Consider the following 20,203-nt stretch of genomic DNA (forward strand, 5'->3'; position numbering starts at 1 on the left):
CATGCATCATCATTGATTTAACCTTACCAAGAATATCTCTTTGAAATAATAAAGGGTGTGGTTAAGTGCATTCCACTGCTCTCTGCTTTCACTATTTGTAGAGCGACGTGAGTGAATTTAAGGGACGTCGCACAAGTAATCATTGTTGATGCCGTTTACAGCTTTGCTTTCCAACCACATTCACAGGGTGGATTGGTGCAATTTTTTTAAGTATTCATTCTGACGAGGCGGTTGTGCTTGATCGCTTCAGCGGTTTTCGCAACCCCTTTTCGTATCATGAAAACTTTACTATTTTAATTGCACTGTCCGCCTGTTAGGCAGGTTATGTTTTTCTTATGTGTATTGGCAGAAATATTTCCTTCCCCCACGTACAACTCCATCCTCTCCCACCCCACTAACTCCCGACGGCGATACCTGCCCCCCCCCCCTTCCCTCACCGCCGAACAGGCCTACATCCTCCGCCGTTTACAGACCGAAACCTACTTTAACCACATCATTCTATCCCACATTTCCTCTTCTCTTTTTCCACCCGACTGCCCACATTGTCACATCCCTCTCAACACCTACCACCTCGTCTTCTCCTGCCCCCAACACCCACATCCTCACTCCTCGCTTTCCCCTGAGCAGTGGGAGTCCGAGCTGACCAGCTCCAAACCGGAGCGCCAGGTAGCCCTCGTGTGGTGCGCACTGGAGGTAGCCCGGACGAGAGGCCTCCTGGACTTTGGAGGCTAACCACGCCCTTCTACCCCTTCCCTTTGTCTTACTCAACCCTTTGCCACCACCACCTGGAAAAGGCAGAACTGGCCTAATCCGGCCACAACACACATCTTGCACAAAGATTTACCACGGCGTGACGCGCATATAGAACTTTACCGTTCTTCAGCTTAAACTGACTGAATCTCTAGTTAATAAACGGAAATTTCTCCCGGTGTCACTGCGCAAGTGGCTACTCTGGCCGGTGGCGCCGTAGCGCCACAGTTTACGTCAACGGGGACAAACGAATCTTATGCCCGAATTGTTGAGACTACCGACCAATTCAATCGGGCTGTTTGAGAGGTAAAACCAAAGCCTCTACACGTGATTTTAAAAAATTTACCACACGTCCCTAAAACGCGCGAGAAGCTAAAAGTGCGCGCAATCTTCGCTGAACGTTCTTGCAATCGATCGTCTTTAAAAGAGCCATGAAGACAAAATACAAGTTGGTTTATTAAAAAGGCTGCTTAGTCCCGATAACAATGATACCAATATCATCGCAATCTTCGAACAAATAACGAAGATATGAAAGAAAACGTGTGAAGCAGTCGCGACCCCCTAGCCAATTTCCCGCAACTTTTCTGTGACGTCACGGAACCTTGTTTCTGCGATTGGCGGCCGCCTAACTGGCCTGTCGCGACCACACACGACTGGACGTCAGTAATGGGGCCTCTAGTTCCATTTGACCGCATTACTTGAATGCTAACGTGCAGTTGAAGCACTGAAAATTGTTTTATTGTTGGCCCATATGACGTCATCCTTGCTCATAACACGTCACTGTGGCGCAAAATTTGAAAGTTTTTAAATACTTCTTGCTTTTTTTCGTTAAAAAACACCTTTTGGGGCTGTAATGGAGCTGAGTGAGATACTGAATTCTAGTTCTTTCAAATTACACGAAGTTGTATTTTCTCTTCATGGCTCCTTTAAACACCCAAACCGCAAGTGAAGAACGAACCCGTACGACGAGTTCTCGCGCCGTAAGTAAACGTATCTACGAGGAAGGGAAGAGAGAAGGGAGTCTACCCCTTCGAGTCTCTTCGCACATGTACCATACTCCGGTACAACTTGCGAATCAAACCGATAGTTGCCCCTGCGCCTTATAAAACAGGGAGTTGCCCCTGGCAGTTGCCCCTGCGTGAATAAAACCGGGCGTTCCCCTGCGCCTTTGCACTCCGCGCGGGGCAAAGAGTGCGTAACAGCGAGTGGTTTCTCTGGACACTATATTTTTTTCGGCCTTCACCGCCCTCATAAATTGCTGCAGCGACGGCAAACCAACTAGTTTCGCAAAAACAGATGATGCCACGCATTTAGCGCAATATCCTTTCAAAACGCATGCGCCGTATGAAGTCAGACGTTCTTTGATCTAGCGTGATCTATTGCTCTTTTACTACCAGAGTTCTCTCCAATAACATGTATTGTTTATCCTAACCCACGAGCTCGAGTCATTTGTATATCGCGGGACATTGATCCAGCCCTGGTTCGGCCTCGCCTGCTGCGTGGTTTTGGTACATCTTTCATTGCACTCGTGCACATATTTCCCGAATAATTGTTACCGCACGCATTTTGCAAGAGGTGTGAGGTGTCAGTGTCTGGCGGAATGTCGCTCGCGATGAAATATTGCAAACGGACGGGTTATTTTCTTCAGATAACTTTTGTCGGCACACATCGTCTACGTCGCGACACACCTCCTTTTGTTTCAATGGCAAAGTTCCTTGCGCTTTTTCGACCCGATAACGGTAGGCGGGACCTTTCTTGCTAACACTGGGCTCGTAGTATGCACAGCTAACCAGTAGCGTGTTCGTCTAGTTTGTCTCCATTCTGCATAGCATACATTTTACGCTAGCTTTTGCTTCGGCGCGGCGTGAGCGTTAGTTTCCGAAGTTTTCTTTTTGATCATTACAGCCAAAGTCGCCCCTTCGCTTTCCATAGCACGACTTCCCTCTAACCTGAGAGTACTTAATGATTGATTATGGGGTTCAGCGCGCCGACGCTATACAGGCGATGAGGGGCGCTGAAGTTTCAGTATAATTTTGACCACCTGCGTATGTTTTGCGTGCGCCGAAATTTTCGAACACATGGCTGTTTTGACTTTTTGGCTCCATCGCAAAGGCGGCAGCCGTGGTCGGGAACCGAGTAACCTGAGGGGAGAAGACGGGACGGCGCTTCGTTAAAAACTGCAAGCCCGAGGAAAGTTCAAAAGGCCAGATTCCCTCTGAGCAGTTCCCAACATTCGCCGTACGCTGAAAACTACTCGCCGATGTAACGACGGTGATGCGAAAAAGATAGCAGGAACTCCTTCATGGGTCGATGACTAGAATAAGGGCTTCCGCAGCTCCAGCGCGCTCGATGTGGCGGGTTCTCGCTGCTCGTGGCCTTGCATGCAAAACGCGCGGCGTCATACAGAATCGAGCCAGTTGTTTTCTTTCCGGTCGCAGCACACAAGGAAATGATCGATGGAGCATCCATCTGCGAAAAGTAACGAACAGGAAGGAAGGATCTAAGAGCGCAAGTCCTTTCCGCCTCTGAATACGAGAAAAAAGCAAACGCTGTTGAAAATAACGCCCGCAGAAAACAATGATCTGAGCAACTGTCCGTAGCGGGCCGTTTCGGCGCAGTTCTAGGAAGAGCATCAGAGGACGCTCAGCTTGGTGAATCCACTGCGCTGCATTATGAGTGCCGTAGCACGCGTGAAAATGCGCCGCATATGCGGTCGGTATGGCACGATCCGCACATCGTTCATCATTCCCCCGCAACGTTTTTCTCGTTGCTTTTGTTTGCCCCGGACCTACTGAATAAGCGAAGCCTCCTTTGCATGCAAATTTGGAGAAGCCCATTTATGATTTCTGGCCCACACAGCGTGGTGTTGTTCAGCTAAGTGCGCAGCGGTCGACAACTTTATCGGCATACGTGTACGTTCCGACCACGGCGACAGCTGTTTTCGCTCAGATGTAAACGCTGTGCAGATGAGTTTGTTGGAACTGCTAGGGGACATTTGCACCTAATCTCACTCCCCTGCTCTCTGCGCATGCCCGACGACCTTTGTAAGAGAGCACTTTCGTTTAGTTTTTGCACAACCGCCCAAACCACTGCCGCTCACTGACTACTTTCAATCACAGTTAATTATATAAGCTATTCTTCTGTTTGGCTGCGCCTTAGTGAGTACGAGGCAACAGTTAGCCCAGAACTGTTCCAGTGTGGCTGGAACAGGGGCTACTGTAACGAAATAGCGGACGAAATGGCTAAAAAAGCAGCAAAATATGGCGAAAAAATTGACTTGCCTATTTCACTACAATTTATCAAAAAACAGCTCTATATCAACCAAGAAAACATTGGAATGTTGAGTAGAAACAAGAAGGAAATGAAAGCTACACATTCCAAGGGATAAAGAATATTCACAAAATTCCAGACCACTTTCCCACACGTCACAGTTTATTACTGGACACGGTAGATTTCCGTTTTATATTCATAGGTTCGCCATTACAAATATTAACATATATAAATGTAACCTACCAGCAGACAGTTTTGGCACTATATACAGGACTTTCCAATACCAAACAAACATAGAGAACAACTTCTTGATATCCATAGAAATTATCTCGTAAGAAGAAAACCAGAGCTAATAAAACATACAAAAACGTTAAACATTTTAGAAGAAATGACAATACTAATTAATGATAATATTCAACAATACTAACCTCTCAAATATTTTTTTCACAATTTCACACACACGCAGAAACAAAGTCAGCGGCAAAAAAAAGCAATAATAGCTTTTAGATCTTTTGTATTTATCATTGTTCTGTAGTGAGTCATGTTCAGTGTAATTTTCTTGTTTAATTACCTGTTTACATTTTTTTTAATTTTAAGTCCAAACATCCATTTTCGATGTATTTAATTTACCCGTTATACCTCGGTGCAACGGGAATGGTTTCAGTTCCTGAGCCCTTTTAATAAAGTAAGTAGCACGTCAGCGGCAGAGTGTTTCGTGGGCGGTAAAAAATCAAGACAGATCAGTCTCTTGAAACACTGGCGCAGCATGCGCAGAGTGGCTAGCAGGTGAAGAGCTGTACGGGGATTGGCTGGCTGGGGGAAAATGAAGGCAGACTGTTCTCTTGGGAGAGCGGTGGCGCATATGTGCAGAAAAAAATCGTGGTAAAAGCGACAGCTAAAAATGTGGCCCCAAATCTGCTCAGTTCGCTGCAAAAGTTATCCATAGTGGATAGTCTTTTGCCGTCTTGGCCATCTACACGTTTTTCTTCTTTCCGCCGACACCTTCTCACGCTCTTTCCCCCCATTTCAATCCTCCCACGACGAAAACGGAGCAGTTGATGCATTTTTTGCCTTTAGCCTTGACACCAGATCCCGCACCTGTGTAAGGATTGCCTCGAATAAACACCCACAACCATAGAGTTTCCCGCGTACCGCTGCTTGCGCCATCTACTGGAACGTTTTGTTACGGTTCAACTTGAAACACTTCAGTGATGTCCACGCTCGCGCGAGCTCTTTTTCAACTAGGAGATCAAAGTATTGTTTCAACGCGTATTTTATTTTCTGTCTCAGATATCAAGCCCGCTTTTACTTTCACTTTGAAACACACTGAGAGTACCACTTGTACATTAATGCTTCTCCTCAAATGTGCGCAATACATTGTTTTTGCTCAACACTGTTGACAGGTATGAAGTAGGGTATTAAATTTAGTGGTTCGGAAAGATCTTGTCAATATACACTTTTCGTTCAAAAATTCGTGTAACTTTCGGCTGGATCGCTGAATAGAGGAACAGACGCGGACAGACAGACAGACAGACAGACAGACAGACAGACAGACAGACAGACAGACAGACAATGTTTTATTGGAGCGAAGAGGACGCTTGCCGTAAGGTGATGAGGATGGATGGAAGAGGATTAGTAATCAAGGACCGCATAAAAAGGGGATTCTGGTTCAGGGGCAAGAAAGTATTCACCTGTTCGGCCAATATAAAATAATCGCGTCACACGACTCATAACCGCGAAAGCAGCTGGTATTCGTAATAAAGATACACCTGATCCAGCGTCTGCATCATGATGTAGAGTGTTGGGAATAATGGCCGTTAGGCTTCCTAGAGGATGTGTGGACGTGCCCATATTTTGGCAAAATGTGGGAACTAGCGGTAAATGGTAGAAATCTGATATTGCGGCAGTGTTACAGTAGAGCATCTTGGCTGTGTTGGGGCACTTTGCCCATTTCTGGGTAATGTAAGGGGTCTCGGCTCTATCTGCGCATAGCTTGTTGATTAAGCCTTCTTCGGATCTGCAGCAGGAGACACTTATGGTAAGACACCAATGGGCTGTACCGTGTTAGTAACGTGGTCTTTTACTCCTATTTATCGGGAGAATTAAGAAGGCTGGAGTAGTTGCTGAGGAGGCTGAAGGGAAACCAGGGGAGGGGTTAGGTTCAAGCATTCCTTTAAAGCCTGGTAGGCGGACTGGTCCCCGGCGCCGGTCTCCTCATGGCCTGGAATCCAGTCAATTCTGATGTCCACTTTGTTGCATTTGCAGAGTTTTTCGTGTTTTTCGTGTATAGTTTTCGAACGAGTTTAGGCATAGTGGATTGCGAAGTATTTTCATGAATTCGAATGGGTTTGTTGCAATGAATATTCGCGCTGAATATTGAGCTCATAGCACATAAGACGAAGGGCACCATTGATGGCATGAAGTTCACCTTCCAGTGCCGTTGTACCGTCGTGTCTCACGGGATTCACCGCTAGGGTGCCGACACGACCTCACACGCCCCGGCTTGGCTCTGGCATCTTGCATCGCCACCAGCGAACCAGCAGTACCTGCTACCTGTTTACCACACCAATCGTTCCGGCATGATGTGAGGACTCTCCTGACACTGCTTTCGTCAAGATCGACCCAACAGGCGAGTCAAACTGTCCACTCAAAAAGCTAACCCTAACACCACAGCGAAGAACAGCATCGACCACGCCTCGCGTCGAAGCTGTGAGCGGCCACCGGCTGCATTCCACTGCACGTGCCGTCAGCCTTCACTCCGCTGCACGAGCGCGCCGGCCGTGGTCAGCGTCTCGGCAGCAGCATGATGGAGGTTACCGTCGAAGGAGATGACATCGCCCCGGAGGACCTCGCCCACCCCTCTTGGGTGATGATTCGTCACCGCCAACAATCCGTTAATGAACACTCGCTCCAGGCCAAGTCTGCCATCGCATCTTCTTCTCATATTGCCTCTTCAAGCCGACGCCGCCGTCGAGCGGCGCGCACGATTCTGCCGGTGCTCCCCTTGCGGGAGGACGACATCAAAGTGATCCTTCGACAGAGAGGTGGTCTAGCCCTCACCCAAGTCCCTCTGGCTACTCTGGCTGACACTGCAGAAGCAAGCGGAACTACGTCTTCATGAAGGGGACCGAATCCGCTTTCACGCGAGGGTAATTTTCATCATCGCTAGCCCCCCGGATGAAAGCCAAGTGCAGAAGTATGCGAAGCTCGAGCGCTACCTTTGAACGAAAAGAATACCCGTTGTCCATTCACGTGCCCGCCCCATCTAATACAGCGACGGGCGTCATTTTCAATATCCCAGCCGACGAAACCTCAGAACAAATCCTTCATAGCATCTTCCACTTCAACCCTGGACTCTGCGCGCTCCACTCCAGGAGGCTGAGCCACTCTAGCATAGTCCTAATTCTCTTCGATGGAACTGCCATCCCTTACTGGGTTCGGTATCGTGCCGCAACGTACCGGTGCAAGCCTTTTCGCAAGAAATCAGAAGCCTGCACTTTATGCTGGCGGTTAGGACATCGACGCGATGTCTGCCCAACTGGACAAGCCCTCTCTCGGTGCTCAACCTGCGGAATCGCCAATGCCCCCGAAAATCATCCATGTGTTCCATAATGCATCGTCTGTGAAGGCCCTCATGCTACTGGGACGGCAGCGTGTCCCAAGCGCTACCAACCGCGCCAACCTGCCGTTTTGTACGCAAAGGCTGCAGCTTCTGCGAGGACTGTTTGTGCCACGGACTTTCCTCCGCTGCGACCTGGCGTGACCTCGGAAACTGTTCCCAATGAACGACGAGATCCCCTATGTCCCCCCGATGCCTCACAGTTCCCAGCATCATCACCGTAAAAACAAAGGTGAGCTGCCAGCGCTCGCCTCGCAGTGCTCCATCATCATCATTGCTCTCGCCTGTCTCATCTTCCCCTGATATGCAAACCAAAATTGTTAACGAATTACTAGCTATCAGGGCAGAAGGCCTCACTTCGAAACAAGAAAATGCAGTCTTCAAGCGCGAAAATAGTCTCTTAAGACAACAACTCCACGCTCGTTCTGATATTCCCCCCATTCAATCGGAGCAGCCAACTCCGGCCTCCAAGGATATTTCCGCACCACCCCCTCTAATGCGCAAAGCCACGGCTACCCCCACTTCCTCCGACACATCCTCCACATCAGACGATTGTCTCGCTGGGATCGAGGCTGCATGCCAATCAGCTCTCACGCAGCAGAAGGAAGAATATTTACAACTCCACCAAATCCTCTTGGCCAACCAGGCAGCCTTGCCGGCAACCATTGAATCGCTTTCGGCCGATATACATAATTGCATTCGGGGAATTGTCGCCCCTGCCAGCGACCGAAATTTGCCGCAAAATACCCCCTCCAGCCTAGTGAGTTTGACAATGAATAAGCCGGATGCCACGTTTCCTGTTTTGCAGTGGAATTGCAGAGGCTTTACTCGCAAACGCTCTAACCTGCAGTTACTTCTTTCCACAGAACCAAAAGCTCCTCTTGCGATAGCACTACAAGAACCCGGACAGAACGTCAAGTTTACGGGCTGTAAGGTCTTACAATCCAAGGATAACCCTTACACTGCGGTATTGGTCCAACGTAACATTTCCGGGGAACGTTTACAATATGACAGTATTGATATCCCACATGATTTCGTTGTCTTTTACCCCCCCCCCCCCCCAAAACGGAAAGCCTCCCGATTGTATATACTCAACGTCTTCAAAGTAGCCCCCGTGCGGACTCACACACACTCAAGCAACTGTTCCACCTTGCTATTCAGGCTTCACAACCTCATCCTCTACTCATACTAGGCGATTTCAATGCCACACACATGGCCTGGGGTTACACACACACACTACTCGCAAGGGTCGTCTCCTATGGGAGATTACCCAGGCTCAGCGTTTTACTATCGAGTCCGATTCCTCTACTCCTACAAGAGTAGGCAACAGCGGGCAAAACGATACCTCCCCGGATCTTTGCTTCTCGCGAGGAATCACCGACGTTAAAGGCTCTGCACACCACATACCCTAGGAACCGACCATTTCATAGTACAGCTCGATCTACGACCCCAATCTGTAATTGCCCGCCGTCCCCGCCAACGATTTCTCACAGACTGGAATGCCTTTCGGAAAACCTGTGCGGTGCAGATATCCGAGCCAAGCGAGGTTACTTCTGACAGGTATCAGTCATGGGTCAATCAAATTATCGATTACAAACGCGCTCACGACAGTCCCGTGACCCTGAAATACCTGCGGAAACAGTAGACTCCCACCTGCATCATCTTTGGGAGGCCTATCACAGCATGCAGCGTAGATGGCGCAAGCAGAAACACAATAAACGCCTAAAGTTAGGTTAGCCACCCTAGCTACATTGATAGAATCTTATACTTCTGAGCTCACCCGAACACAGTGGAGGCAAGTGTGTGAAGATATGACAGGAAACCTCAGTATGAGACGTACTTGGGCCCTCCTTAAACACATGCTGGATCCCAGTCACTCACGCACAGATACTAATAATCGGCCTATGAAAATCTTTAAACAATTTCCCGGTGATGATACACTACTCCTCGAACGGCTTCGTACACTTTACATAGCCCAAGGGAACACCATAGAGCTCCCGGCATACGCAGGCCGTAGTAACCTGGATTTGGACAGGAAAATCTCAGAAACGGAAGTTAGAGCAGCACTAATGAAGATCCGGCCTGGCTCGGCACCTGCGCAAGATGGTATAACCAATAAACTCCTCCGAAACTTGGACGACAACTACATCCCATCCTTACACAATTTTACATTCCCTTTTGGGCTACAGGCTTTCTTCCCTCTTCATGGAAACACGCTAAAATAACCTTGATACCAAAACCTGGAAAACCTTTGAAACTGGAATATCTCAGATCCATATCTCCAACTTCCAGCGCAGGTAAAGTTCTTGAACACGTAATTCATACCCGCCTAGTTCAACATCTCACCCAGACCAATGCACTTCTCCACACAATGCTAGGCTTCAGGCAGGGTCTCTCGACCCAGGATCTCCTCCTCCAGCTCCACCATGAGATCATCATCCCTCCATCAAAGGTAGATACTTCTGCTATTCTAGCCTTAGGCCTCACAAATTCCTTCGATAGAGCCTCATACAAAGCTATCCGCCAAAATCTGGCAATGACCCACCCCGGGAAGTGAGTTTGCACTTACATTAAAGAGTTTCTCACTTATCTTACTGCTGTATTACACGTCGGTGACCTAGCATTCGAAGCTATTCAAATGCCTTCAGTAGGTACCCCTCAAGGTGCAGTCCTCTCTCCCCTCTTTTTTAATCTGGCTCTTCTTATTCTGCCTAAACGCTTAGCTCAAATCCAACACCTTAAACATAGTTTGTATGCCGATGACGTCACCCTCTGGTGCGCCGGAGGTAGTGATGCGCAAATTGAGGAGGCGCTTCAGGCAGGCACAGACGCCGTAGTCGCGGAAGCTGCGCTCGCCGGTCTTGAGTGCTCCTCTACTAATTCGGAGCTCATGACCCTCCCTGCTCTCCGCCGGTCATGCTACACTCCGGACATAGCGATCAAAATTCAGAATAATTGCGTGCCAAGTGTCTCTATACTAAGATTACTGGGCTTGATCATACAGCGGAACAGAGCCAACACCCGATACATGTCCCAGCTCACCTCATATGTCAATCAAACTATGGGCCTCATCCGTCGCATAACAGCCCGCAACAAGGGAATGACCGAATTTGTGCGTCTCCGACTGATTCATGCCTTCGTGATAAGTCGCATCACATACTCTCTCCCATACCTAAATCCGACTAAAACAGAACTACATAAAGTAAATTGCCTCATCCAAAAGATCTACAAAACGGCGCTTCTAATCCCTCAAAGCACATCCACTGCCAAACTGGAACGCCTAGGCATGTATAACACAGCTGAAGAGCTCATGAAAGCCCACTCTGTCATTCAACTTTCCCACCTTTCTACCACCCCTGAAGGCAGATACATCGTAGATTCGCCCGGGCTTCATGCACCGACCTTTACTGACGAAAGATTGCGCATTCCTCCCGACTTACACAATCTCCTACTCGTTCGACCCGGAGCACAATGTTAAACGCCGGGAACATCGTGCATGTGTTCTCGCCCGTATGTACCCCAAGGTCCCGACCACCGCATATGTGGACCCCGCTAGTTATCGCCACCACACTGCTTATGCAGTCACTGCAATGTTCGACCTTAAAGCACCCCCTTACCAATCACTAACAATCGTAACGCGCTCTCCTGCCACAGCAGAAGAGGCGGTCATTGCACTTGCGCTCACTCACCGGCGTACACCAACAATCGTTATTTCTGATTCGAAAACGGCCATTCGAAATTTCGCCCGTGGTGACATTTCCCCGCAGACTCTGAAAATTCTTCTTCAAAATCCTCCCACCTCCCACGCGGAGCTGCTTCGGACTCCAGCCCATGCGCGGCTGGAAGGTAATGAAGCGGCTAGCCTTGCAGCTCGAGAGCTAACCGTCCGAGCTGGGCCAAGTCACACCCCTTCCCATGAAACCGAATCAGCCCGTGAGAGCCTGTTAACTTTTCATGAAATCACCGGCCACTACCGTCTCTTTCGCCGGCGCTACACTCCACCCCACTGGTCGCTTTCTATCGCAGAGGAACGATACTGGCGCCTATACAAACCAATACCCTCCCTTGTCGCGCCAGACTACATGCACCCCGCACGGGGCACCTTGAGCAATCTTAGTGATGGTACTGGCGATACCGCGGACCCTGAGCCCCCGAACATAAGCTGGATCCAACCGTGGCGATATGTTTATAGGTGGAGGGTTAGAAACCGTGAACGATGGCCGTCAGAGCCCAGGTCAAGCTCCGGCGGATGGGCTCCCTGACTGTTCACCAGGCAGGGAGCGCCGGGACCTCTTTGACTACCAGGGTAAGGTCAAAGGAGAAAGTACCCCCGTCTCCCTGCTTTTTCCTATGCCGTATGGATAAATCAAAACCCCCTTCAAAACGTGATCGGTCCCTGAAAAGGGGCCGCACCGAAGTTTCCTTTCCATCCCTACCAACCATCAACATTCCGAAACCTGACAACTATACTCGTTTTTTGGTCTTGAATCAATAGAGAAGTCCAACCCCTCTCTTCCCAGTCAGTATTCCTCGTCTCAAAGTTTCTTGAAGGAATCATTGGCAAATCTTTCGAGGCAAAAAAACTATGAACAGGAGAAGTGTTAGTTGAAGTCAAGACGCAGCAGCAAGCCACAAATATCCTGACCCAAACCCGCATGGCAGATCTGGACATCACTGTCACACCCCACCGTAGCCTCAACAGCTTGCAGGGTGTGATATCTGAGCCAGATCGGCTAGGTGAAACAGAGTCCGACCTTCTGGAAGGCATGAAGGATCAGGGCGTTACCGCTGCCAGGAGAATCACCATCCGTCGGGACAATATAGAAATACCAACAAAGCATATATACTTGACATTCAACAAATCAAAACTCCCTTAGCACATCAATGCTGGCTTCATTAGGTGTGGTGTACGTCCGTACATACCTAACCCGCGCCGCTGCTACAAGTGCCAGCGATTCGGGCACGCTACAACTTCTTGTTGCGGCAAAACGACCTGCGCGAAATGCGCCGCACATGACCACCCTACTGAAAACTGTGACTCTACTACCTTCACCTGTGCAAACTGGCAGGGGCCGCACGCAGCATGGTCCCGCAGCTGTGAAAAGTTTCAATTAGAAAAGAAAATCATTAACATCAAGGTCACTGAAAACATAACCTTCCCATAGTCACGGAAGAGGTTCGGCTCTTTCGCTCTGGGGAGGTACGCCGATGCAGCTCGCCGGGGGGTGGAGCGGCGTCTGGCTTCTGTGGGGACCCAGTACCGCGAGTCGGACTTGGTCCCGCCGCCGCGCCACCCCCCCCCCCCCCCCCAGGGTTGACTCAGGCAGCCCAACCCGCCTCCGCACCGTTCGCTGAGCCAGCAGCGGCTGTGGGGGCAACCACGGCTGGTGGGAGCGATGCTGCATCCTCCACTTCCACTCCAGCGTCCCAAACCACAGGCGAGGGCGCAGAGGAGTTGGACATGGAGGAACCAGCGGCAGCTCCCACCCCCACCGCACCGCCTGCGCCATCCGAGGCGTTCCTGAAAACCTCGGCGGTTGCGGGCAAGGAAAAGCGCGCCGCAAAGGGTTCGCGGTCCAAGGAGCCTGATCCCTCGGGCGCTCTGAGGACATCCGAGGATGAAATGGACGTCGGTCCGTTCTTGTCGGCGGTGCACCGCAAAGAACGCGTCCTGACGCCAAAGCCTCCCGACAAGCCAAAAAAGACGATAGTCACACAACCGAAAGACGGCACATAAACAACACAGTCCAGTAGCTCCGAACACTTCATAATGGGAATAGAAAACACAGTACAATTGAACTGCAGAGGCCTCTTTAAAAATCTTGACGATGTAAACGAAATACTGCATGCTAATCAGCCAAGTGTAATGTGTGTTCAGGAAACACATTTGAATTCTAAACACACAAATTTCTTGAATAGTTACCTGGTATACAGAAAGGACAGGGATGGCTGCACACACTCTTCTGGGGGTGTGGCCATAATCGCCCGGAAATCCTTAGCATGCCACCCTGTCACCTTGCACACTGTCCTTCAGGCTGTAGCTATTCGAAGAATAATATTGATTAGGTTGATTACGGTATGCTCCATATACATTCCTCCTGATCTTGCACTTTCGAGCTCTGACTTCGAGGCGTTGGTAGACCAGCTGCCCGAACCATACATCTTAACAGGCGACCTTAATGCACACAATTGTCTTTGGGGCTCTACTCGTACGGATGCCCGAGGTAGCCTGATAGAGAAATTCCTTACATCTTCAGGAGCATGCCTTTTCAACAATAAACAGCCTACATACCATAACATAGGACACAACACATACTCATACCTTGACTTGGCTATTGGCTCCGCAGTTCTCTTTCCTCTTCTCGAGTGGGGTGTGGGCACTGACCCATATGGCCGTGACCACTTCCCCACCTCACTAACATACATAGGTAAAGGCCCACGCAGTCCATCGTCCCATAATAGGTTCAATGAAACACGAGCTAACTGGAATACATTTACAGAGACATCCAAACTACACCACACATCCATAGGACACCTACACGTTGAAGAATCTACCCAACTCCTCACGGCGCACATCCTCGACGCCGCCGAAAAATCCATTCCCCACGCCTCTGGTTCCCCGCGCAACCAGCGGAGGCCGTGGAGGAATGAGGACAGTAGGCGGGCGCGGGAGGCCCAGAACAAGGCGTGGGGTATCCTTCGTCGGTACCCCACGTCCGGAAACCTCCTCCTGTTTAAACGGGCAAAGGCGATGGGAAAACGTGTGCGCCGTGAGGCAAAACGAGAGAGTTGGCGTACATTCATAACATCAATTAACTCCTACACGGACACACGAAAAGTATGGACACGAATACGCAAACTCAAGGGACAACAAACACACAGCCTGCCCTTGGTCAGCACCACTGGGGACACACTAGAAGATCAGGCTAACACACTCGCACAACACTTTCAACACGTGTCCAGCTCTGCACACTACACAAACACTTTCTTGAAACATAAAGCCTCTTGTGAAAAGAAGTCCATAAGCGACCACAAATCACAAACTTCGTACAACTCCCTGTTTTCACTAAACGAGCTGAGGGCTGCTCTAAGCACGTGTAAACCCTCAGCTCCAGGCCCAGACAACATCACATACACAATGTTACAATACTTACACGCAGACACACTCGAAATCCTTCCACATCTATATAATAAAATATGGCTTTCGGGGCACATTCCAAAGTCTTGGAAGGAGGCCATAGTAGTGGCTTTTTTGAAGGAGGGAAAGGACCCGTCGTCCCCCTCAAGTTACCGTCCTATAGCCCTGACGAGCTGCCTGTGCAAGCTCTTCGAGAAGATGATCAATCGCAGGTTGGTGTACTTCCTTGAGTGCAACGGTCTTCTCGAGAGCTGCCAGGCACTCTCAATGATCAGCTTGTTGGGCGCTCCACCAAGTGGGGCGCCCCACAAGTGGGGCGCTCCACCAATGATCAGCTTGTTGCGTTTGAATCCTACATAAAAGATGCCTTCATTCACAAACAGTTCTGCATTACAGTCTTCTTTGATATGCAAAAGGCCTACGACACGGCATGGCGATACGGCATCTTAAGTGACTTGAAGTCATTCGGTGTTTTGGGCAACATGCTTAGCACTCTTTCTAGCTACATGTCTGAACGAACTTTCCGTGTAAGAATTGGTAGAGCACTTTCTAATGTACATGTTCAGGAAAATGGTGTGCCTCAAGGAGGTGTTTTGAGCTGCACACTCTTCATAGTGAAGATAAACTCACTCCGTAAGGCATTGCCACCAACCATTTCTTGTTCAGTTTATGTAGATGAGTTCCAAATATCTTTTAAATCATGTAGTATGTCAATCTGTGAACGGCAAGTCCAGCTCGGCGTGAACAAACATGCTGGCTGGGCAGACACAAACGGCTTTAAGCTCAACCCCGTAAAAAGTACTTGCGTTGTGTTCACCCGTGTTCCCGGGATCCATGTGGACCCTGACATTACTCTAAACGGCGTGTCAATTCCTGTTCAAAAGGAGCACACGTTTTTAGGCCTAATATTCGACAACAAACTAACATTTCTTCTTCATCTGAAAATGCTTTAGCAAAAATGCCTAAAAACTATAAATATCCGTAAAGTTGTCTCTCACCAATCATACGGAGCAGACAAGCAGCAACTCCTGCGTCTTTATACTGCACTGGTAGGATCTCGCTTGGACTACGGCAGCGTCGTATATGGGTCTGCAACGAAAACGGCACTTAAAATGCTTGACCCAGTTCTGCATTTGGGGCTTCGCCTTGCTTGTGGCGCCTTTCGCACCGGCCCTGTTGAAAGCCTCTATGCAGAGTGCCACAAATGGTCCCTGTATCACCAGAGGATATACACTGACTTGTTGTATGCCTCTAAAATCATGTCTCTGACAAATCATCCTCTTAACTCGACCATTCATGATGCATCCTCACAGCAGCTCTTTTTAAACCGTCCCTCTATTCCCATGCCGTTCTCTCTCAGAGTGAGAGCCGAAGCTTCTGAGCTAGCAGTGTCATTCTCATTTATCCACAAGACAGCGATCATTGATTTTATTGCACCATGGCAAGCCAGGGATGTTTCCTGTGACCTGTCCTTTGTGCAGTTCGACAAAAACAGGGCACCAAGGGCAGCTATTATGCAGCATTTCCTCTTCCTGCAGGATAAGTGCCAGTGTGCAGAGTTTTACTCCGACGCATAAAAGACAGCTGATGCTGTGTCTTGTGCTGCGCATGCACTGAACTTTAACGTGGCAAAAAGAATGAACTCCCACAACAGCATTTTTACAGCTGAAGCACACGGCATTTTACTTATTTTAGACCACGTTGTTCAACATCAAATTCCAAAGTCGATAGTTTTTAGAGATTCTCTTAGTGTTGTACGTGCACTTTTGTCTAGAAAACGCTCAAAAAATTATGTAATCAATCTTGTTTTCAAGGCCCTTATGGCGGCATACGCATCAAGTCTTGAAATAACAATATCTTGGGTTCCTCGCCATTGTGGAATAGCCGGGAATGAAACCACAGATGAAATGGCCACTGCTCCTACACTCTTGAATTCAGTGGGCATAGCAACACTGCCGTACACAGATATGAAGCCACACATCAGACACCAACTTCACAACACATGACAAACACACTGGAGTGAAAAGACAGATAACAAGTTACACGTAATAAAACCACACTTGGGACCATACGCTACTGACTCACACAACAGGCACATTGAAGTTACCTTTGCTAGATTACGGATAGGCCATACACATGTAACGCACTCGCACCTGCTCACGGGATCTCCAAGACCCCTGTGTAGCAGGTGTGGGGAGGGCCTATCCGTAGTCTACATACTCATACAATGCAAGGCACTTGACACAACACGACACAAACACTTCAGAGAACTCTGCACACAACATATTCCCCTACCCCCATCGTTGTTTCTGGGTGACCATGCCATGGCTTCTATGAAACGCGTGTATAAGTATTTGCCAGACGTTAAGTTTTTAAACCTCATTTCTTATCATGCATAATCAAATCTGGTCCTATACACCAGCCATCACCATTAGGTTTTTTTTATCTTACAGTGTCCGGTTTACACATTTTATACCTACCTTTTGTGATAATCACTTCTTTTCATTAAATAACTTCTCTGGCGCTCTTTGCCCTCGTTGGCCTTGCGCCATTAAACACCAACCATCATCATCATCAGACTACATGCAATTTATCCCTCAATATTCCCATCTGCCCAATGTCCCGACTGCGGAGCCACCGAAACAGTCTCTCATATCATTTGTCAATGCCCCTACAACTCATTCCCTCTCATCTCTTCTGAAGAGCACCGGGACGCGGCGTTACGCAGCTCGGACCCTCAAGTCCAGCAAGGACTTGCTGAATGAGCAGCTCTGGTCACCGGCACCCTCCAAGCGCTGGTCACCACTCGTCGTTAGCCCAACTAGTGCTCAAATAAAGTGTTTTCTCTCTCGTGTCTCACGGAGACTTGACAGCAAAGATGGGCTTTAGGAGCAGGTCCTTGATCCTCAAAATTGTGGCGCTGTCTGGCTGGCTTCAGTATAGATGACCACAATTTTCGGGTATACGTCTCCCATACATCTCCATAAGATCTCTTATTGCGCCTAAGAACCGTGCGTTTCGGTTCCTGGGTGTACATGCAGGTGGCCAAAATCAAAGGGCATCTGATCAAGCTACAAACTAGTAATAGCTCGTACATATTTTGCTGGTCCTGCCCAGCTACTGTCCAGGTGGCACCTATTAATTGATATGCACAGCGTGTTCTGAACGCATTGGTTCTTTTAGCGTCAATGAGATTCTGCTGTTCACACAGCGGAGCAACGCCGCAACACTTCGACAGTCTTGTTCGAATAAAAATAAGGGCGCAAAAAAACACAACACAAAACAGCACGAAGAGACAAGAACCCATCCTCAAATACATTTATTGGAAGCGTCATCAAATATTTCAATCATTTATTGCAAGGGCACTCATAGTTGGAACCACGAAAAAAAATGACCAAATTCATAGTAAAAAATCTAAAAAAGTATTTCCGTTGCCCTGTAGAAGGACAAAGGTGCCGCTAATTTACTGATCGCTTTTTTCTTTATATACAAAGTGCTACTAGTGGTTCCCGGACCAGGGTGTTCTCCCTTCTGCCAAGAATTTTCATCTGTTCGCATTCGCACGTTTTGAAATGCGTCGGTAACTTTGGCGGGTGCTTCTTACGGTTTAGGTACGAATTTGGCTCGCGTTCCCCGTCATTCACGCATCTTCTCTCATTCCCGCGTCTGTAATCCGCAGCTGCTCGCTCCCTCCCGCCGGGGCTTGTCGAGCTATAAAGCCTGTCGTGGTCGAGACATGCATCTTTATCTTCCCCAGTGTGTACGAAGGGTGCGGTGCCCGCTTCGTCTGCTCGATCTGATTAAATGCACACGTACGTTCTTCACCTGTGCGGGCGTTTGAAACAAAGGTAACGCTTACCAGTGCTGATATAATTCGGTCTTAAGAAGACGAAATGGTGTTGAAATCCTTGGAGAAACTCTTAATTGCTGAAGGCTCAGATTGGTAAAGTTGACAGCAGGGGTGCCAGTTCGCCCACAATTTAGGGCTAAGGCATAGAGAAAGAATTACTAGTAAGAGAGGACACTCTCATAGAGCCCTGAGGCGGAATTGACTGTAGTGTAGTGTAGCAACAAGGTCGAGAACTGGGCTAGTTGGTATACATTCATGATTCACCAGCGCACATTAAACGGGACAAGAGAGGAGTACAGTCAGGCTCAATTTGAAGGTTATCGCGGGAGCACCGAGCAAGCAAGACCAGAGCGCCGTTCCGTGGCACTTTTTTTCATTCGCGAAGATGAGATTATGCTGCCCTCCCTCACCTCTTGGCTGTTGCACAGAATTCGCTCACCCCCTTCTAGAAAGGCCGACTGCCGCAGTTTTTTCTTCATTCCTTTTTGGGTGACGTATCTGCGTTTCGTTCCTCGGCAACCTGATAACACCGAAGATACCTCGGCAGGCGGAGTTGCCTCGGCATTGCGGAAGAAAATTACATTTTTTTAAACAACAATGCCCTGGCATGCCGGCATAGTTACCCTGAGAAGGTTGCGTATCAGTGTGAAGTATGTCGATGAAAGGATAAAGAAAAAAAAAACGAGCGTGGCCTTTATCGTTTTTGACGGCAATGTGCGCACTGCCTGGAACAGCCATGGGAGAAGCAAACCTAGCATAATCTCGTAGTGGCTGATGCTAAAAAGTGTCACGCTAAGGCGCTGTCGTCGCGGTCGGTCGGTGCTCCCGCGATCACCTTCAAATTGATCCCGACTGTACACAACACGTGCGCTACTAACAACTGAAAGTTTATTGAAAAGAAGAAAAACATAAAAGAGTTGAGCCTGCGCACTAACCACAGCCGTGACGTAGACCACGCGCGATACACACTCTCCACAGCCCAGATAGCTGAAGCTCAAGTACTGTCGAGATAAGCAACTTCACTATCCAGCAGTGACACCGAGGGCGAGCTAATGCACGAGTCAGAATTATTTTTTATCAAGAAGGCTTCCCAAATTTCTCTCGTGCGTGTGTCATTGTGTGTAAACAGAACGCTTGTAAGGTTAAACTTGTTGTAACAACCATGCTTAGAGCAATGCGACGCAAGAAAGAACTTGGGTGTGCCCTTTAGTGTATTGCGATGTTCCCGCAAGCGCTCATTAATGCACCGGCCCGTCTGTCCAATTTATATCCTTTTACACGACAAGGGAATGCAGTACACAACTTTGGTTTTGCATTCAACAAACTGTGACTGGTGTTTCACACCACAGCCCTTTCTGTGCGAAGACCCACTTGTTTTGCTATTTAACTTCCTATCGATCGCAGGACAAAGATTTTCTAACTTATTTTTTGCAGAAAAACCACACCCACGTTGAACCTCCCAGCTACCTTTTTCACCCTATGCGAAATTGCGTGCATATACGGGATAATGGCAAAACGCTGTGGGTCATCCTTTGCCCGCCTTGATCTTCCGGAATTTTTCAATTTTGAGAAAACC

The sequence above is a fragment of the Haemaphysalis longicornis genome, unplaced genomic scaffold, assembly GCF_048455015.1.
Source record: "Haemaphysalis longicornis isolate Haplotype H1 unplaced genomic scaffold, Haemaphysalis longicornis Haplotype H1 scaffold_6, whole genome shotgun sequence".
In the NCBI taxonomy this organism is placed as follows: Eukaryota; Metazoa; Arthropoda; class Arachnida; order Ixodida; family Ixodidae; genus Haemaphysalis; species Haemaphysalis longicornis.